Source organism: Melospiza georgiana, chromosome 30 (assembly GCF_028018845.1).
Source record: "Melospiza georgiana isolate bMelGeo1 chromosome 30, bMelGeo1.pri, whole genome shotgun sequence".
Taxonomy (NCBI): domain Eukaryota; kingdom Metazoa; phylum Chordata; class Aves; order Passeriformes; family Passerellidae; genus Melospiza; species Melospiza georgiana.
This window is the reverse complement of record NC_080459.1, coordinates 848028-870091: the sequence shown is the minus strand read 5'-3', so window position 1 is coordinate 870091 and position 22064 is coordinate 848028.

The following is a 22064-nucleotide window of genomic DNA, read 5'->3' as shown; positions in this document are numbered from 1 at the left end:
AACATTTTTAAACTTTTCAAAATATAATTTTAGAGTCTGATGTTCCACTGACTGAACCATCCGGGCTTCTGATGTTAAAGTTTTTGTTAATGCAGGTGATTTCAAGACAGCATAACCAATGCCGAGCCAAATCGGCCGAAATTTGACCCATGCATACAGTACGCTGATTCCTGTTTCATAGTCTCTGCCAGGAAGAACAAAAGTGCCTTTAACTTTCTTTGTTTACCATCACTTGTTTCTTAATTTCAACAGGGATCTTTTCCTTTTGCTGACAAAAGTTACATCCATTAGGCTGTTAGGTCCTAGACCAAGGCATCCATTAGGCTGTTAGGTCTTAAACTGAAGTTTTTGCCGGCTGTGGGGGGAGGGAGAAACGCTCCCGCTGCAAAAAGCGCTCCAGTCCCGCGGCGCGTGTGTCGGAGCGGGCGAAAACCCCCCCGCTGCGCTCGGCTCTCTGTTTACTCGCCGGCAGGCTGACTCCGCTGCAGGCACCGCTGCACCCGTGGCGGCTCCCCCCGCGGCGGCTTCGCTCTCTCCCGGGGCGGCGCGGCTCGGCTCCCGCGGCGGCGGCTCCGCTCTCCCCGCCACTGCCTCCGCTCCCGCGTCGCTCGCCGCGGCTGCTCGCCATGGCGGAGCGCCCGTGCCGAGTTCGGAGTAGCACAGACTCGCAAGCTCCACGGGCTGCGGCCGCTGTCTTGCACTCAGAGAGATAGTAAAACAGTGCACCATATGTCACTCGCCATGGCTTGCCTAGCTTCTTGGCAGTTTTACCACTCTCTAAAGCAGCCTCTGACAATAAATCACCAAATTCACGCAATTCCGTTAACTCGTAAACTGTGTGGGGATTCACGAAGACTCCCCATTCCAGACCTTAAGCCAAAAGACCTTGCAATTCCTTCCGTAAGTCTATTCCCTTAATTTGCCTTTTTTGCAAAAACATAATAAAAAGTTCATATGTGGCTTGCCTTTCCATACGTCTTTTAAGTGCGCGCTTTTACCTAGCAGCGTTTTTCCAGGCCTCGGCCACACGTATCGACTGGTCCCATCTATATGGTCGCCAGGGCACGGCGCGTATCGGCGGCTTTTTTTTCCTCCGCTTTGGTTTCGCGCTTATTTGCCGCTCCCGCTGCTTCGGAGCTCGAACCAGTCCTCACTTCTCGTGGTGTTCGCAATCCCCGTGGTGGTCGCGATCGTCGTGTCCGCTATCACGTCCGGGTGGTCACCATTTGTTGAAGTGAGGGGAGAACGACCATCCTGTGATGCATCGAACTCAATTTATTGATCGATCAGTCAGCTTAAATAATAGTGTTAACGAACTTCATGCATATTCTGAAATACAGGTTTATGATAGGCTAACAGAGAAAACTCTAACCACACCTTTTGTTTTACTACACCGTTGATTGTTTACACAAAACAAAACCAGTGTTCTCACTGTGATACGAATGGTTCCCAAAACTTCCACATCTGTTCTCAGGGTGCCATCTTTTCCCAGAGAGAGTGTTACACTTGTTATGAGAAGACTGCCTGAGAACTTTATTGTTTATACAATGATGCCTGAAAGAGTCTAATTGTTTATAGAAGTCAGGCTGGGAACTGCTTCACAGCTACCTGTTACTTTTCTCTCAATTTCATGGCTTCATGGCCTTTTTCTTCAAGCCATGCCTGAACTAAACTCTCCACAGATTGGGAGGGGCAGCTGGCACATAAGCGTCCTGCTCTTGCAGCTGGTGAGGAGGTGGATCTCCTGGGCTCAGCTGGAGGTGGTGGCACCGGTGCCTCTGTGCTGGTGTCCTCCGCAAGAGAGGATTGATAGGAAGCTTTTGGTGGTAGCTCTGAGCACTCCTGGTGGTCTGGGCATTGTGGAATATGGGAGAACATGGACAGGAGCCTTGTCTCGCTGAGCAGCGGTTTCTGATTTCTCTCCGCAGAGTGCCAGCACCTCATCGGGTGGTGTTTATGCATGGACCCCACAGACAGGCCATCACTGGAAGACTTTTTGAGCATTCTTGGCTGCAGGAGCCCTGCCTGGCCCAGGAGAGAGCAGAGGTGCATCCCTGTGCACAGTAGGATCCAGGAGCCAGCAAGTAGCAGCGGCACATGTCTCGTGGCGCTGAAAGAAAACCCTGGAGCGTTTCCCTGTGGCTGTGGCATGGAGGAGAGAGCACAGCCGAGGAGATGCTTCCGCTGATCCCCGTGAGCTGTGGAGGGAGCGGCTCCGTGCTGCCCGTCCCATTGGAGAAGTGGTGGCAGTGCGGTGAAGGTGCCACGGACTGGGACAGGGGAAACATCCCCCTGCAGCTCAATGGCATCGTGATGTCCCAACAAGCCAAAGCACAGCTGGCGTGTTCTTCTGGAGCACGACCCCTTCCTGAGGGGGGAACACCCCCTCAGGAAGCTGGCTGGCTACCCCAGGATGTCGGCTCTGGCCTGGGCTGAGGGCAGGTGGGTGATACTTTTGCCGTTAATCTGCTCTGGCAGGAATTTGAACTTTAGACAATCACATGCCATTATGTGGTTTCGCACTAGTTTTATAGATTGGAGAAGTCACTGTGTTCCAGAACTGTGGATAGAGGGTTAGTTTTGGGAGGGAAACGGGAGCTGCTCACAGGATCCGGGTGCTGCCGTCAGGATCCAAGTGCTGCCCTCAGAATCTAAGAGCTGCCATCAGTTTCCAGACACTGCCCACATGATCCAAAAGCTGCCTCAGGTTCTGGGTGCTATCTGATTGATCTAGGCACTGCCCTCAGGACCCTGGTGATGCCTATGGGATCCAGGCGCGGCCCACATGACCCAGGCTCTGCCCACAGCATCCAGGAGCAGCCCTCAGGATCCAAACTCGGCCCACACGATCCGGGCAATGCAGTCAGGATCCAGGCTCTGCCCACAGTATCCAGGCTCTGGCCACATGATCCCGGCGCCACCCTCAGGATGCCATCCCACCCCCTCGGCCCTCAGGGCAGGAGGCGGGAAGGGAGGGGCCTGATGAGAGTGCAGGCGGTAGCAAGGCTTGGTTTCATTTGTCTTTGTTTCTTAATGTCCAGGGGCTTTGAACCTCCTCACTTTTCCTTCTAATCCAAGCCCAGAGAGTCCAGCCTGGAGAAACCAGCTTGTAACAGAAACAACCACATTCTACCAGGGTCCTGCAGGAAGGCAAGAATGGCAGCAGGAATTTGCACACTGGGTTTTGCCTCAACGCCCTGGACCTGCAACTGTGCCCAGAAAAGCAGCAGACACGGAGGTGAAATATTCAGAAGCATTCAAAGACTGACTCCGTTAGACCGTGCCGCTCTTAAGCTTACTGCACCAGTTCATATCACGACAAAACTGATACTAAGGGGATCCTCCCCACAATCACATCTAAACCCAGCTTCAGCCCAGATGTCACAGCAATTCAAAGCAGCATTTCAGCAGTTTGTGCCTTTCATGAGATGAACCAAATGTGGTAATGTGGTATTCTTAGAGAAAGATGCAACAAGGCAAAGGCAGACTTGAAAGGGTTTGCAGTGTAGAACTTCCAATCACATTAGGAAGAAAATCTTTTGAATTCAACTATAGCCAAAGAGACACTGAAGCAGTCCAGGCCATCATGTGTCTTTGGTCTCTTTTGTTTCAAAATTCTGTTCCAATAGCTCATGAGCAGATTCTTTTCCTTTGCCTCATGAACCTTGTGAGCTGTCTTGTGTATTACTCTGCGTGATAAGTGAGAAAGATGGACTCCTTGTACTCCTTGTCTGTGCCCAGAGCCCTTGGAGACACTTGGGACCCCCTCCAGACCGTTCCCCTTTGTGACGTGAGGCTTGCGTGTGTCCAGAGCCCATTGTGACGTTTGGGGCCACGCCCTGACCAGGACAGTATAAAAAGGGGCAAAGAGCCCGGGGGTACCACTCCCAGGAGAGCAGCTCCATCAGGAGCCAGCATCTTCCCGGGGGACGGCAGTGTTGGAGCGACTCCGAGATGTCCACGGACAAGGAGACGAGCACCGACATGAAGCCCAAGCAGAAGTGGCTGGTGTTTCGCCGGAGGCAGGGGGTGAGGGATGGGGCAGCACCACTGGAGGCCGAGGAGCAGAGTGACTCCTGTGCTGGCCCTGGCGTGCAGGTGGCGGCAGCAGAGAGCCGGGCAGCAGCCCCGCACAGGGCCCACGGCCGGGCTCTGCTGCGCTCGCTGCGCCGCGGCTCCCGTGCTATCCTCGGCAGGGTGGCGGCTGTGCTCTGGCGACGCAGCCGGCAGCTGGGGACACAGCGGCACGGGCATCAGGGCATGGAGGCAGTGGCGGCCGCGACAGCCCCCGCAGCAGGGGCACAGAGCCGGGCGGTTTCCCTGCACCCTCGCCCACCCTGCTGGAAGCTCTCGGTGGGCAGGGGGCATGGGCAGCACTGGGGGCTGTCCTGACAACACCAGATGGTGAGGAGGAGGCCTGGGAAGCGAGCAGCCCCAAAGAGCTGTCCCAGGGGGAACAGGACCCAGACCAGAGAGGCAGAGAAGTGAGGCCCTCTGTGAGGCCAGGCGAGGCTGGGGTAGAGCACAGCAATGTTCCCCCATGCACAGCCTCAGGCCAAGCCTCAGCTCTGCCCAGCAGAGCCTCTCACAGCTGGACAGAGGACTCCAGTTGTGAAACAATTCTGGGTCTCTTGTCCCCCAGCCCCTCCCCAAGCCGGGTGGAAGCTCGCAAGCAGTGGGCAATAGCAGCAGCAAAGATCCTCCTGGCAGGGCTGCCCAGCAAGGAGGGGGACAGCTCAGAGGATGTCCAGGGCGGCAGCAGCAGCAGCAACGGGGAGGAGAGCGCCTATGTGTCCTATGAGGAGGAACCAAAACCTCTGGTGCCATGCAAAGGCACAGGACACTTAGAGCTTACTCCCCAAACCAGAGATCAAGCAGCTGCCAAAGGGGATGCTGGGACGAGCGAGGAGCTGTCAGACAAGCAGGGCAGCAGGGCCATCACTATCCGCACCATCTGGGTGAACCCCCCCTACCCACAGCTCCTGGGGCAGCCCGACACACCGCGGGAAGAAGAGGCGTGTGGGGACCTGCCCAGCACATCTCGAGCCCTGGCAGCTCCCAGGCTCGCCACAGGCCATGGCCCAGCCCTGCCCAGCAGAGCCCCTCACAGCGGGGCAGAGGCCTCAACTCCAGGCCTGGTTCCAGAGCGCTGCCCCCACAGCCCCTCCCCAAGCCTGCTGGAAGCTCCCACTAGTCTAGGGTCAGGATTAGGTTTTGGTTTAGGTTTAGGGTTAGCATTAGGGTTAGGCTTAGTTTTAGCGTTAGGCATAGTGTTATTTTTCATGTTCGAGTAAGGCTTAGTTGTTAGGGTTAGTGTTAGGGTTAGCCTCTTTAGGGACAGAAGCTGAGCCACGCCTGTCACTGTCACCACCCGAGGAGGGCTCTGGCTCCAAGGGACCCAGGACTGTCTGGAGTGTGGCCAGTACTGTCTGCAGCCTGGCCAGAAGACTCTAAAGGAATTCTACTCTAATTTCTACGTTTTAGAAATTAGTAATGCACCCTGCTAGAAATAAAGATAACAGGATGAAGACTATCTCATGCCATCTATTCCTGTTAAATAATGAAATACACTTTGGGTTTCAACATAGGAAGTGATATTAAAAAGTCAATGGATTTATATTAAAAATCTTAAAGGCTTGAACTAGAGGTAACCTCTTTTAATGAAATTTTTTAGGAAGTCCTTTTTGATTTTGATAGATAATATTCAACACTAGTCTGGAATATGTTCCTTAGTCTGTTGAGTTGCAGCTTTTGCTAAGTTAGAATTGTTTTGATGGATTTTTGTTTAAATAAAAGGACAGAATGAATGAATCTGAAGTGGTTTTTATTTTCATTGTCCTGTAGTCATTGATCTGGGGGGAAATCCTGGAGCCCAAAGCCTTTTGGTCCCCAGGATGTTGCACTGTGTGTGGTGTGGGCAGAGGAGAAAGACACTGCCTGGGCTGGGAGGGATGAGAGGACACCAAGCCCTTGTGCCTTGCAGCACAAGGCATTTGTTGGATGCAGGACCCCATTCTGGGGTCCCCAGTTCTCCTGGTGTGCTGCCTTGGCACAGAGATCAATCTGGAGGATCTCTGAGGGAAGGATTGCTTGTCTGGCTTTGCAAATGGGAGCTCCTGAGCCACCAGCAGAAACAGATCTGAGAGCTGGCACAGCCCCTGCACCTCTGTAATTCATAACATCTGCACTGTGTTTCCTGGTTGTTCTGTAAGAGCAGGAGAAGCGATAACAGAGTGCAGAAAATAAAAATCTGTGCTTTCAAATGAACATTTTAGCTATGAGAAGAAGGAGAAAGGAGGTCAGATCTAAGCATGAATTGATGTGAGCAAGGACAAACACACCTCTATGCAGAAACAGTTGCCAGCTGCTCTGCTCCTCACACCTGATATCCCCTCCTACTCAAAAATCCAGGTCCCTGCAGGAATGGCCCTGGGAGTGCAGGAGCCTCAGAGGCCTCCTGCCCTCTTGCAGGTGAGGAGCCTGGGAAGCTTAAAGAGCCTCAAATGCATAGAAACAAAATCCCAAAGCCTCCCATTCCACCAGCCAGATGAGCACTGCAAAACACACAGCCCACACAAACACAGAGCACACTGGATGAGGGAACTACAGAGTCATTTCAAAAATATTTGCACCCCTCACTCTCCTCTCTGCAGAGCCCCTTTCCAAAGTGGAGGAGCACTGACTGCTTTTCCAGCAATCATCTGCTTTCAGAGCCCAGGAACAATTGGCAAAAATGGCCTCTTTCAGGTACTTTAGAGATGAGGCAATTAAAAAAGAATTAAACTGTCATTTCTAACTTGCAGCACAAGAGGGATGTGCAGTTGTGAAATAATTCAGAGCTACTGCTGGCAAAATACTCTTTTCACTTATCTGCTGCAAGGAATAAAAGGGCAAGAAGAAGTTTTGGCTTTTTTCCCCTTTTCTTTTGTGTAGTTAGTTTCTAGTTATTGATGCATTCCCAAATGCCAGAAGCCAGATGTTTTCCAAACCCCTGGAGAGACAGATTTAGTGCTTGGTACCTGGTTTTTCCAGCCTCACTTGGTGACCAACAATGTTTTGCCAGCAAGACTTCCCTGCTCAAGTGATTCCCATGAAGGGCTCAGAGCTTCCTTTTCTGGTTTATTGCACCGGCTTGAAAGGTCTTTCCTAGCACCTGATTCCAGTTTGGGGACAGAGCAGAGGAAGGGCTTTTTCCCCTTATGCTTTGGTGGCTCAGACCTTTACAAGGGCTCTGCTGCCAGCACTGCCCCCTGCATTTTGGGAGGATATTCCACATTGCTGTGATGTTTCTTGTTCATTTCTTATTCTTCCCTTCGCATGGTCAAAACCTGCTGAAGAGCCAAGCCCCAGTCTCTGACCATCTGGCCACACAGTGCTATTGAAAGCATGTGGATATATCTATGACAGATAATATAGAAATGTGCTTCTAATAATTGTGCTTTTATTGTTACAGTATTGTAGCTGCCAAGGATGGGGGAACCCAGCTGTATTTTTCACTCTTGCAGTGATCACTGCGTGATCATTACAGGATGCTGTGTCACAGTCTGCAAACAGAGAAGGAAATTATGTAGGTAAACCTGGGAATATTATTTGTGTTTACATATTAACTCCCCTGTGCTGTAGCTGTTTTAGAGCTGCTATTACATCTCAATTGACTAAATTGGAGATAAATACTGTCTTATGTAGTTATGAATGCCATGTGCAGTCTAAAAGACTGTACCAGGTGGAAAACAACCCCAATTTTCTGGACCTGGTGCCAGTAGCTGAGGCAGTGTGGTGTCAGTGCCCTGCTTTTCCCATATACTAGCTCTAAGTAAAAAATGTTGGTTTTTTTTTTTTTTTTGAGGGTGATGAAATGCTGGCACAGGTTGTCCAGAGAGGATGCCTCATCCCTGGAAACCAGAAACCACGGGAGTCACTGAGCCATTCCCTAAGAATCCCTTGCAGCCAACAGGGTGTGTGCAGGAAGCTTGAAGAGAAACAAAATAAATCACTGCTCTTGCTCTCAGGTGGAAAGCACTGGAACAACAATTCCAATAGATCCCTTAATGAGAAAAGGAATTTATTGCTCTCATGATTTCTTCAAGCAGATAAACAAGAAAGCCATTACATGAACTTCAGTAGCACATTGAGCACACTCTGGAAAACAACATTCCTGCAGAGCAGGGGCGGTTCAGCAGCACATCCTACAAGGAATTTACAAGTGGGCTGCGCTCTGGTGCAGATACCTGTATTAGCTGGTTCAAGGCCTTGCTCCCATTCCAAGCCTGCTCTTTGAAGATGGCTCTAACCTTGCACAGGCCCACAGCAATTTTACTGCTCAAAGCATCCGACAGCTGAAATCATCCAAAAAAAGGACATCATTCTCCTTTCTACTTCCAGATTGTTATCCTGGCAAAAAAAAAAAAAAAAAAAAAAAAAAAAAAAAAAAAAAAAAAAAAAGAAAGAAAGGAGAAAAAGCTCTTTGTCTGCTGTTCTGTTGGTGAGAGCTCAGCTCCTGCTCGGTTTCAGTCTGAAAGGAGGAAAAGTGCAGTGGGAGCTCCTTGTTCCAACAGAAACTCCACAAGGTCAGAGGCAGATGAAGCCTCACTTGGAATAAAAGCTGCCTCCTCCAGACATAGCAGTGCCCTTTGCTGGGGTTAACGGACAAATGATGGATTGCTTGGTGCTCCCTGTTTACATGGGAGATTCCTGCTTCAGAGAAGACAAGCAGTGGAAGAGGAGGAGGATGGTGTGCAGGGGGACACAGATTGTACAGCAGCAGCTTTTCCTTTCTTCAAAGTGCTGTATCCACACTTCTCAATCACAGACATATTTACCATCAACACCCTTGGTAGCAAAGGTTAACAAATTTACCATCAACATCTTTGTTAACAAAGTAAGAGAACAGTACCAATTGCCAAGGATTGTCTGGTGATTCCAGGTCAGTGAGGGCCTGGAATCTTCAGGGCTGGAGCTTTCTACCTTCTTAGTTTTGAGAACAATTTTCTGTGATGGAAATGAATTCAGCAGAAGTGATATAGGGAAGCAACAGGAAAATTAGCAAAAAGCAAAGGGTATTCCTATGTTCCATTGTTGACAAATACCATGCAGTGTCAAATCAGGATCCTCTGCCTAGCTCAGGGATCCAGCCCTGTGTCTTCCAGCTCATGTCCATGGGCTTCCTGTAAAGCCCTGGCAATGGTGGCTCTGTGAACATAGTGCCAAAGGAGTTGTGTCTTCCTCACAGATCTGCCTTACAGATCCAAATGCGCTAACAGATATATTGGCCCCTCTGGCCGAAGAAAAAGGACTTCTGCTGAAAGCAGACCCTTCAAACCCTCCCTAATGCTGCAGAGCAGGTCTATCTGCCCCATGTCAGCTACATGTCATGACTGGCTGTGTCTGTTTTAGGCTATCACCCACTCTGACTGACACTGTGAGAGGGTCAGGGTGTGGGAGACATTTCCAAACCTTTATGTGAATAATGTGAAGTGCAGAAATGCTGATCTCTGGGTTAAATTAAGCTCCACGGGGTTTCCTGTACCTTGCACAGGAGTTGTGGAAGTTTTTTTGAGGCAAGTTCTACACACTTTTCCTAGAAATCATCATGCATTTTAATTACTCCTTTCACACATCCAAGCACTTTATATGCAAGTCAACCTTCCAGGCAAGTGTCTTTTAAATAACTTTTTAGTTAAGCCTGGTAGTTTTCATTTCACCAACCATTTACTCTTCCCATATAACAGACCTCTGCTCAAAATACTTCCACCATTATGCCAGAGGTACAAATTCCACTGACTGCTAGCACTAAAAAGCAGAATAACTGGATGTTCCCAATTACCATAACTGCCTAAGCAGAACTGTCACACAACATAAAGGTGTGCATAAGTGGTGCAGTTTAAGTGGATATTAAACCACCCTACAGCAGGAGCATCCCCATACCCAAAGGAAAAGCGGGATGATGAACAGGGGAGACTGGAGCTGGTAACTTTAAAATGGGGATTAGAAAATGAGTGTGCATGATTAATGCATGATAGTCTCTGGAACAGCTTTGTCACTTTGCCGTCTGCCCTCTCTCCAGGTCACTTCAGATGGTGCTGAACAGCACGGTCCCCACAGAGCATCACTGGTGGCCTCCCTCTGCAGATTACTCACCCACAGCCAGCCAGGATTCTTTTCATGCAGAGATCTTTCCTCTCTGAGAGGCTGCACAGCCTTCAGATAAGACCGAGCTGTTGCTAAGGGGCCCCATCAAAGGCCTTTGCAAACCTAAAACCGAAGTGGAGCTTCCTGCAGAGGGGAGTTTGGAGAATTCTCACTCAGGGCCCAGCCATCCCAGAATTACAAACACACACAGACCACAGAACACATCCCTTGGGGGCAGCAGGCACATCGGTTCCCTTATCTGGAGATTTCTTTGATGAATGAAGTGAAAACGATCCATTAGTGACACCAATTAGTCTCCCATGTATAATCAACCTAAAGTTTTGCTGTGAACAGTGGTAGATCTTGAGCTGAGCCAAGAACCTGACATCAAACACAACAGGACCCACTGTGTGACACCTGCTCAGCTGCTGCACAGGTGGGAGGTGCTGAGCTGCAAACGTCCCTTTTTAATTCTATGAAATATAGAAACAAATAGCACAATCAGTACTTTATATTAAATAACCTGGTAATAAATGCAAAGGTACATTACCTTGGAGCTTTACCTTAATTCTGCTGCATAACCTTCCACTGAAAAGGCAGAAAGCCCTAGAAAAAAAATCAATGAAATAAAGTCCCGTTGCTGACACTGAGGCATTACACATCTCTTGGCAGTTACAGCCTTGGAGGATTTGTCAAACCTGCCCAAGTCTGCCAGGCTAATTCCTAAGGAAATTTTTCTTCACTAACCATTTGAATCTAAATCAAAGTGAAGAGTCTAACAGACACATTGGGCAGTATTTGGACACACCACAGGACTTGCTTTTGTGTTAGGAATCTTCCCTATGTGTGGAGAGTATTATTAATAATTGGTTAGCTGAGAAAGGCCATACTGACATAATGCCGCTGGTTAAGCTGAAGGAGAGGTCAGCAGTCAGTGACCTTGCTGCAACATGAGGATAGGGAGTAGAGATTATTCCTGAATATATCCTGAGAATATGTAGAAAGTATCAAAAGTAGAACCATAGGAATGCAGAAGTAGGCGTAGGTGCTGATATGTAACTGACCAATCCTGAGCTCAACTTTTGCAATATGTATGAAGCTCATTATTAACTGTATTTAACCCGCCGTACTGATCAATAAAATTGGGCCTGTGATGATCTAATTGATGTCCTGGTCTCCTTCCGTCAACACCTATGTGTCAAAGTATTTAAATGAAGAAGGTTCCTGTGCAATGAGTAGCAAAAGTGGCTCCAATTTGGTCTTTTGCTCTTTGAATTTTGTGTCTTCAAAGATTTCCTTCCACAATACTCAGCTGGTTAGATTACTGTGTATGTTTCCATCAGAGACACAAGTGTCACCCCAAGACCATGCACCACCGTAGCCAAAATAAAGCTTTCCCCATTATTAACTCATCACTCAAAAGTGCATAAACTACAGAAATATTCTGAAATACAGCTGGTAACTGTTGTGTTTATTAAGGAACTGGTTTGGAAGTGGAGTTTGGTTTTTTTTAAATAACCAACATGATACTTCCCCTTCCAAATAAAAAGAAGAGTAACAGAAAGAAAAACTCAGCAAAATGCAAGAAGGGACAGAGGGACAACCCTGGAGTGTTCTAACTTAGTGAGTTAACAGATCTCCAAAGCCAGTGTCAAAGAGTCATCACACTCATGAGGGCGGCAGGGCCAATTTATCCAGTGAATTCTCATAACCTCTGCTTACAGATCCTGCACAAAGCTCGAGTGGATGCTTCGCCAGTCCAGCAAACAGAGACAGAGCAAGCACATGTGAGTGGTTTCAGTCTCCTCAAGTCTCACATTTCATTACTCAGGGATAATTAGATTATTTTCTCATACAAAGCAGTCTAAAGCCCAGCAGTGCAATCAAGTTCCATAGCTCCCTGTGATGCAGCAATGCTGGGTAGTGGGTCTGGATTGCGCAGAGCACACACCATGGTGTGCTTTTCCAGCCCAGCTGAGGAGACCTTGTGTTGGAGAATTTTGTTCAGACACGGCTTATAGAAAGGCCATGATTACATAAAGCTGGTTAAAAAGTAAAAGGCAGCTGTAAGCAGCAAGTTCTCAGGTTTTTTCCTTAAACAATAAACACCATGTCCTTGAGTAAAGTGATGAGAAAAACATGGTGGAAAACATGGAGGCCTTGAGAATGGTCAATAACAAGTCAACAGCAGGATGAGAAAAACAAGTATTAGCCTCAACAAGGAGCCACAGGTATTGACAACAAAGGAGGGGTTGGTGTGTAATCTGTAACCAATGATGAGCTCGGGTTTTGCAATATGTATGAGCTTAATTAACACTACTATAAAAGTGTGTAAGCTGGATCAATAAATCTGAGATCGATGCTCATCAATCAGGATGTGTGCTCGTCTCCCTTCACTTTCCTCAGCTCTGTACTGGGAGCACTGGGATAGAGCGGCTTTGTACTGGGATATACTGGGAGGGACTGGGGGGAGTCACTGGGATGGACTGGGATTAACTGGGACAAACTGGGACCGACTGGGATGTACTGGGAGCACTGGGATCAACTGGGAGCACTGGCATGAACTGGGATGCACTGGGATGCACTGGTTTGAACTGGGATGCACTGGGATTGAACTGGGAGCACTGGGATGCACTGGTTTGAACTGGGATGCACTGGGAGCACCGGGGCGCCCCCTGCTGGTGTCCCCTGACGTGGATGGGGCGGGGCCACCCTGGGGACACCTCAGGGACACCTTGGGGACACTTTGGGGTGACCCTGGGGCCACCTTGGGGACACCTCAGGAACTCCTGGGGTCATTTCAGGGACACTTCGGGGACACCCTGAGAGCACCCTGGGGACACCTTGGGGATATCATGGCGGCCATCGTGGGGTCACTTTGGTACCCCCCTGGGAACACTTTGGGGACATCCTGGGGACACCCTGAGAGCAGCTTGGGGACACCTTGGGGACATCCTGGGGACACCTTGGGGACATCTTGGGGACACCTTAGGGACACTCAGAGGACATCTTGGGGACACCTTGGGGAGACTTGAGGGACACCTTGGGGACATTTTGAGGACACCCTGAGAGCACTTTGGGGACACTTTGGGGACATTTTAGGAACCCCCAACTCAGGAACACCTTGGGGATGCTTTGGGGACACCCTGGGGTCATTTCAGGGACACTTTAGGGACATCCTGGGGACACGCAGAGAGCACTTTGGGGACACTTTGGAGCCACTTCAGGGACATCTTGGGGTGACCCTGGGGACATCCCTGAGACACCTTGGGGACACCTCAGGAACTCCTGGGGTCATTTCAGGGACACTTTGGGGACATTGTGGGGACATTCTGGGAACCCCAAACCCTGGGGTCACTTTGGGAGCTGTCGTGGGGACACCAAGGGGACACTTCAGGAGGCCCCTGGGGACACTTTGGGGACACCTTGAGGAGACCTTGGGGACGTTCTGAGAACCCCAGGGGGACACTGTCAGAACCCCCCTGGGGACACTTTGGGGACACCTCAGGATGCCCCGTGGGGACCCCTGGGGGACACCTTGGGGACACTTCAGGGTCACCATCATGGGGACACCCTGAGAGCACCTTGGGGACACTTTGGGGACATTTGAGGGAGATATGGGAGTGACGCTGGGGACACTTTGGGGACATCTCAGGGGCCATCGCAGGGGCACTTTAGGACCCTCAGGGGACACCTTGAGGACACTTTGGGACACCTGAGGGACACCTTGGGGACAGTTTAGGGGGACATCTTGGGGACACCTTGAGGACACTTTGGAGGGATATCTTGAAGCCACCCCAGGAACACCTTGGGGACATCTCAGGGTCACTTCAGGGACACTTTGGGGACACCTGAAGAACTCTTGGGGACACTTTGGGGACATCTCAGGGGCCATTGCAGGGACACCCTGGGGACACCTGAAGGACACTGTGGGGACACCCTGAGAGCACTTTGGGGACATCTTGGGGACATTTTGGGGACCTCAATGGAGCATCATGGGGAAACCTTGGGGACACCTCAGGACCCCCCTGGGGGTCCTTTGTGGCCATTTAGGGCCATTTTGGGGCCATTTGGGGACACTTTGGGGACATTTTGTGGCCATTTGGAGACATTTTGGGACATTTTGGGGCGATTTTGGGCCATTTGGGACATTCTGGGGTCATTTGGGGACATTTTGGGGCCCCCCATTGAGCACAGACTCAGGCCACGCCCCTTTCCCTACACCATTTTATTCCCAACCAATCAGAACCTCCAGAGTGCTTCAGATGGGTGGAGCCTCCTCCACTCACTCCTCCCCCGTCCCAACGGTGGGCGGGGCCTCCTCGGGGGTGGGCGGGGCCTCCTCAGGGATGGGCGTGGCCTGCAGGGCATGGGCGGCGGCTCTCCAGCGCTGCAGCCAATGGGAGAAGGGGGCGCAGCCAGGGGGTGTGGCCAGGACCCACTGAGCTGGCTGGGCCCACCTGGGGAGAGGGGCGGGGTTAGGAAAAGGGGGCGGGGCTTGGGGGTGGGAGGAGCCACGCCCCAATTCCAAGGCTCTCCACCTCCCTCACCATTGGCTGACGAGCTCCTGGAGGTGGGGCCAGTCCCTGATTTGCTGCTCGCAGCCTTCTCTAACCAATCGCAGCCGGGGCAGCAGCTCGGCCACGTACCCGGTGAGGGGAGGCGGGGCCGGCGGCTCTGGCTCCGCCCCAGGGCAGGCCCCGCCCCCGGCGCAGGCGCAGCGCCCCCTGGCGGAGCTGCTGACGCAAAATGGCCACCTGGGACAGCAGTGAGCCCTGACGGACACAAGGGGGCAGGGGCGGGATTGGCCACGCCCCCCAAACCCCTCAGGACACGCCCACAATTGGCAGGACCCTCCCCCAACTTTTCAGCCCCATTTAAGCCTCACCCCAAACCCCTCGCACTCTCTCCAAACCCCTCCTCCACTCTTTAAGTTCCTCCCCCCCTTTCCCTCCAGCCCCTCCCCCACACTTCAAGCTCCTCCCCCAATCCTGCTCCCAAGCCCCTCCCCCGAAATTTAAGTCCCTCCCTCATCTTTTGGCTCCTCCCCCATTCCCCTCCCCCATCCCTTGGCTCTCTAAACCCCTCCCTCCTCGAGGCCCCTCCCCCACTCGAGCCCCTCCCCCACCCTTTCAGCCCCTCTCTTCCCCATCTTTAAGCCCCTCCCCCTCTTTAGATGCCATTTGTTTAAGCCCCTCCCCCTTTGAGCCCCTCAAGGGCTCAAATATCCTCCCTCCCCCTCAAGCCCCTCCCCCTCTTTAAGTCCCACCCCTCAAGCCTTTGCCCCACCCTTTAGGCCCCTCCCACTTTAAGCCCCTTCCCCACTTTATCCAATCCCCTGGTTTAAGCCCCTCCCCCATTTAAGCCCTCTGGGTTAGGCCCCTCCTCCTGGTTTGGCCCCTCCCCTTTTAGCCCCTCCCTCATTTAAGCCCCTCCTCACCCTCTTTAAGCCCCTCCCCTCTTCCACCTTTAAGCTCCTCCCCCTCTTTTTAAGCCACCCCATCCCTCTTTAAGACCCTCCCCATTTAAGCCCCTCCCATCTCCCCATTTTAGCCCCTCCCATCCCTCTTTAAGCCCTGCCGCACCCCCTTAGCCCCTCCCCCACCTGTGCCACGCCCATGTCCCATGCCAGCCCCCGCAGAGGGGGCGTGGCCTGTGCCGGGGGCGGGGCTCCGCTCCTAGTGCTCCCAGTGCCAGCTGCCGGCGCCGCAGCCATGCCCCCTCCAGAGGGGGAGGGGCCGAGCCCGGCTCCGCCTGCACCACGCCCACAACTTGCGGCCAATCAGAGATGTCAGGAACTGCGATCAAACTGGGAGGGAACTGGGTTATACTGGGAGGGCAGTGGAGGGAATTGGGAGATACTGGTTTATACTGGGATGGACTGGGAGGGAACTAGGTTATACTAGGAGGGCACTGGGATCAAATTGGGAGTTACTGGGATCTCAGCTGGAGTCAAACTGGGAGCACTGGGAGGAACTGGGGGACACTGGTTTATACTGGGAGGGACTGGGATGGACTGGGAGGGAACTGGGATATACAGGGATATACAGGGATGGACTGGGGAGGAACTGGGGGATACTGGGATGGACTGGAAGATACTGGGATATACTGGGAGGGGACTGGGGGCCTTAGTGGTCCATACTGGTCCATACTGGTTTGCTCCCCACCTGCTCCTGCAGCGGTTTCAGCGCCGCTCGGCGCCCCCTGGTGGCGGCGCTCAGGAACCGCAGGTGCTGCTGCAAACGGAGCTGGGGAGGGAAACGGCAAAAATCAACAGAATTCACCCCAAATTCACCCAAAATAACCCAAAAATCAACAAAATGAACCCAAAATTCCCCCGAAACCATCCAAATGTACCCAAAAAATCAACAGAATTCACCCCAAAATAAACCCAAAATTCACCCAAAATGAACCTAAAATACACCAAAATGAAACCAAAATTAACCCAAAATTAATCCAAAATCATCTAAATTACCAAAAAATCATCAGAATTCACCCAAAATTCCTCCAAAATCCCCCGAAACCATCCAAATTAACACAAAAATCAACAAATTTCACCCAAAATTAACAGAAAACGCACAAAAATTCACCCCAAAATCCCCCTGAAATCACTCAAATTAACCCAAAAATCACCAAAATTCACCCCAAATTCACCAAAATTAACCCTGAAATCCCCCCAAATTAACCCAAAAATCACCAAAATTTACCCAAAAATACCCCCGAAATCATCCAGATTAACACAAAAAATCATCAAACATCACCCCAAAATCAGCCAAATGAACCCCAAAATCAGCAAAATTAACCCAAAAATCCACCCAAAACCACCTAAATTAGCCTAAAATCACCAAAATTAACCCAAAAATCTCCCGAGATCACCCAAATTAACCCCAGAATAACCAAAATTAACTCAAAAATCCCCGAGATCACCCAAATTAACCCCAAATTAACCCAAAATACACTAAAATTAACCCAAAAATCCCACAAATCACCCCACAATCACCAAATTAACCCCAAATCACCAAAATTTACCTAAAAATACCCCACATTAACCCACAATTAGCTCACAATTTACCCCAAGTCATGAAAATTAACACAAAAATCTCCCTGAAATCACCCAAATTGACCCCAAATCAGCCAAAATTAACACTGAAATCCCCCCAAATTCACCCAAAAATCACCAAAATACACTGTTGCCTTCTATGCTAAGGCAGGCGACCTGGTTCTGAGGTACAGCTCGACAGCCCTCTCTCTAGGGCCGTTCGGGCCAATGACATACGCAGACACCAATGTGGTGGACGGTCAAAAGGCGTTTATTACTTCTTCTCATGGGGTCTTATAGTCTTAGGGGTCTCTACGTCAAAAAGGGGTTTGTCCTTCTTACCTATGGTTAGTAGGGGATGGAAAAGTACTGGGTAAGGGATGGAAAGTTACTGGCTTCAGTGGGGCAACATTCCTATTGTTAGTGGGACCACATTCCTATGTTAATTTCTTATCTATGAGTACCTGAGGGTCTTATCTATGGGGAACCGAAGGTCCTAGCTTCCCGTGACATCGCGAAATCTTCCGCAGCGCCTCTTCCCTAGCTACCACATCTCCCCCTCCCTTTTCACAAATGAATGAGGTAGTCGTGTACTGAGGTATAAAGTTGTGACTTGACAAGGGAAAGGGATTTTGGGAAACCTGAGTAAGCTTTTGCCAGACAAGTTTTGAAAATCTTGTGACTGGCAGTGTTCTTTGGTTGAATTCCCTGGTTGGATTCACAGCAGTTGTCGTTGCCCTATGAACAGGATGTTGGTCCGTTCCAGGCGGCTCTGAACAAATGAGACCAGCTTGTTCAGCAGGCATGGTCCGAAGGTGACTGTTAGAAACAGCATCGCCAATGGACCTATCAGGGCAGAAATCAAAGTGGTTAGCCAAGGTGATTGATTGAACCAGGACTCATACCAGCTCTGTTGGGCCTCCCTGTCTTTCTGCCTCTGAGCCAGTCTGTTCCGGAGTTCCGCCATGGAGTCTCTCACGACTCCCGTGTGGTCTGCATAGAAACAGCACTCTTCTTTCAAGGCGGCACACAGGCCCCCTTGCTGCATGAACAGGAGGTCCAGGCCCCGCCTGTTCTGCAAGACCACTTCTGAGAGTGAGGAGACTGACTTCTCTAGATAGGAGATGGATTTCTCAATCCTCTGCAGGTCTTCGTCAATCGTTGCCTGCAGTTGTGACAGTCCTTGGTGCTGTGTCGCTAGGGCTGAGACACCCGTGGCCGTTCCTGCTGCTCCCAGGCCGAGCAGCATTGCAATAGTTATACCTGTCATTATTTCTCTTTTGTGGATCCGGCTGGGTCCCTCAAGAAGATGGTACATCTCTTCGTCTGAGTGGTACAAGACCCTAGGAACAATCAGAACTTGGACACAGAAGTCGTTAGAGTCATTGAATTTGGGAAGGAACACACAAGGACTCACTCCGGATCGCTGGCAAACCCACATCCCCGATGCGGATGGGACTGCCCACTTATTGTTTTTCCTGTTCAGCCTGCCAATTTTGGTGCAGATGTTACCTCCCCGCTTAGCTAGGGTTGAATTGCCAAAGCATCTGCCTCGGCCTGTGACTTGACTCAGGGTGATTCCTTTGCGAGGGGTATCCCATCTGCACTGGTGAGGGGCGTCGGCTGTGGAATAACTGAAGGGAGTGTCTAAAGCGACTCCTTCGTAAAAGGGGGGTTTGACATCGTAACAAAGCCAGCAGGATTCGGTTAGGTTAGGGTTGGATTCGTTCAGGGATACAAAGGTAGCCTCTAACATACGAAGGATTGGGTCTGCGTCTGACCCGGTTAAGCGACTCATCTGGAAGGTTTCCGCTTGACCGGTCGGGACATTGCTGACCCCTGTGGGTAAGGTTTTGGGGTAGGTTATGTTTCTCCCTTTCGGCACGCTTTTAATCACTTTGTTGGGTCCGACTGCTCGGGGTGCTGACGGCTGGAGCCTGATAATTTGCACGTTCACCCTCTCTTTTGACCCTTGAAGGACCACTGTCCATGTTCTGCCTGTGGCCCAGCTAGGGTGGTCTGGCTGCAGGACCGTCATGTTGTAATCAGTGCATGCCCGAAAGTTAGGGATTTTAATTTGGTTTCGATGGGGGTTTTCACGAAAGAAGAAGGGTATTTTGCAGCCGATGGGTGCCCAGGTGAACTGTAAGAATTTGTCTGGCTCTTGTGGATCCCACCCAGGCCCCGACGGTCTGGCATCTGTAACTATGGTTTCGCAGCCCCAGTGCCCACAATATCCCCACCCTGGGTGATTGCAGTAGCTTTTCCCAGGGTTTGAAGCTGGGCACCAGTAGGATAGGTATGAGTGTTTGGCGTGTAGGGAATAGGGGTTTGCCCTTGGCTGTCCTGGAAACAGGTCGGTGATGCGGAGCACGAAGGATGGAGTGTTCGGTGTGGTGATTTCTCTGAGTGCTTTGCCACTACCAAGGTGTCGCATGACCCACCTGAAGGGCTGATGGGGGTAGTGGTCTGGGCTGGCTTGCCCTCTGGTGACAAGCCCCAACAGCAAAATCACACAGAAGCACCCTTGGTGTTTGTGTCTCACCCGTGCGGGTCTCTCGGGTGCTGCCTGACGGCTTGGTGATCTGTCACTTTCGTCTGGAACCGGGATGTACGCGTCACGAGGGCGTCCCACGAGCAGGTCCTGTAAACAAAGACTCGCAATTCTCGTCAGTCTCATTCTGCTCGCTATGAAGGTCCGGTTTAATCGACTTAAGTGGACACCACCTGATTTTGCCGTCCTTTTTGACAGCTGCATACCCTCGCCCCGTGAGCATCAGCCTCCAACCCCGTTCCCACTCGCCTAGTTCATTTCTGATCACCACCCGTGGGCCCTCTTCTAGCGCTCGAGTGGCCCAGTGTTTTTGGACGGGACTGTTTGTTTCGTCTCCCCTAGGGAATTGATTCAGTGCCAGCAAAGCGGTTGCCAGCATGCGTGCCTGATCTCCTGGGGGAATGGCATTGGCAAAGCCCTCTGCTTTTGCCAATACTTCTATCTTGGTTTTCAGGGTCTGGTTTGCTCTCTCAACTATGGCCTGCCCGGTACTGTTGTGTGGGATGCCTTGCACTAACGTGATGCCCCATTTTGCAGCGAATTCCTGTACTTGTTTAGAGATGAAATTGGAGCCATTGTCCGTTTTGATCTGCTTGGGGATACCAAGCCAAGCCATGGCTGTCAGCCAGTGCTGAATTGTGTTTTTGGAGTTGGTTTTGGGGTGCTGTGTAGCTATGATCGTCCCGCTATAAGTGTCTACTGTCACTGCAAGCCATGCTCGGGGCTTCATCAGTTCGCACCAGGTGAAGTCTGACTGCCAGATTTCTGAGGGCTTGAGACCTCTCGGGTTGACTCCGTAGGTCCAAAGGGGTGACTTCTGGCAGTAAGGGCAGGTGGCTACCACATGTTTCGCGTCCGCTGTCGGGATTCCGCATCTCTTCGCCAGTGCTTTGACTCCGATGTGGAGCGACTCGTGCAGTTGACGAGCTCTTTGCAGGGTCCAAACGCCTTTCGCTGCGGCGTCCGCTTTATCGTTGCCGGTCTGGAAGTAGCCTTTGACTGGGTCATGGCTGTTGATGTGGATGACTGACACGGTGCCCTGTCGCGAGGAAAGTGCTTCTTCCAGCATTAGGGCTGCTGCTGATGTCGACACTCCTGGTCCTGCCATGGACAGGCAGAGCCTTGCCACGAATATAGAGTCCGTTACGATGTTGAGGTGTTCGTCTTGGAAGAGTCCGCACGCCAAAACCACTGCTGCTGCCTCCAGCTGTTGCACTGACAGTGTGGGGTCACACGCTTTGACGCAGTGCCATTGCTCTCCTGCCTGCCACACTGCTGCTGCGGTTGAAGTCGTGGAGGAAGCGTCTGTGAAGACCGTTGGTCCTGGCTGTGGTCTGTCCTTGACCTTCGGTGGCACGTCCACGTCGACTACGGTCAGCAGCTTCGTCCAGGGTGGCTTGGAGGAGTAGGAGATTTCTCCTCCGAAGCCGGAGAGAGCAAGGGCCAGGTACTCCGATATTGTGGCTGACTCCGAGGTCGGCTGCTTGCGAAACGGAAGGTGGATGCTTGTCGGCTCTGTCCCTAGGTGTTTCAAGGCGAGTCTCCTGCCTTTCATGATGAGACTGGCGATGCATTCGATTCCCGGGGAAAATGCACGAGCGGGTCTTCCGAGGACCACCCATTGGATCGGTCGGGCCTTTTCAGCGAGTCCTTGAGCCAGTGCTCCCACTCCTCCCTTCGGTGTGAAGTGGACGTACAAGTCCAGTGGCATGGCTGGGTTCCACCTGGCAAGCGTGCCAGTGGACATCTGGTTTTCGATGAAGTCAAGGGAGCTCGTTGCTTGCGGTGTCAGCTCCTTGGGATCCCAGGGGTTCTTCCCTTTCAGGAGTTCGTATAGAGGGTCCATGACTTCGGGAGGAATCAGGACAACGTTGCGAAGCCACTGCAGCGATCCCACCAGGCGTTGCACGTCGTGGAGCGTCTTGACTTCCCGGTTGATCTTCATCTCGGGGGGTGTCACGTAGGAGCTTGTGATTCCTACTCCCAGGAAGGTCACGCAGGGTCCTCTCTTGATCTTTGCGCTCGCGATCTCGAAGCCGTTGGCCTGAAGGGTCTCTGTGATTGTGGTCACCAGGTCATCTACTTGGCTTGTTGATGGTGCTGCAACCAGGATGTCGTCCATGTACTGGATGATGGTTGCGGTGGGATTGGAGTGTCGGACCGGCGTCAGTGCTTTGTCCACGGTGATCTGGCATATGGTCGGGCTGTCGACTAGGCCTTGTGGAAGCACTCTCCATTGGAAGCGAAGGTTGGGCCGCTCACCGTTCCGAAACGCCACGGAAAAGGCAAATCGTTCTCTGTCCTCAGGGTGCAGGGGTATTGAAAAGAAACAGTCCTTGATGT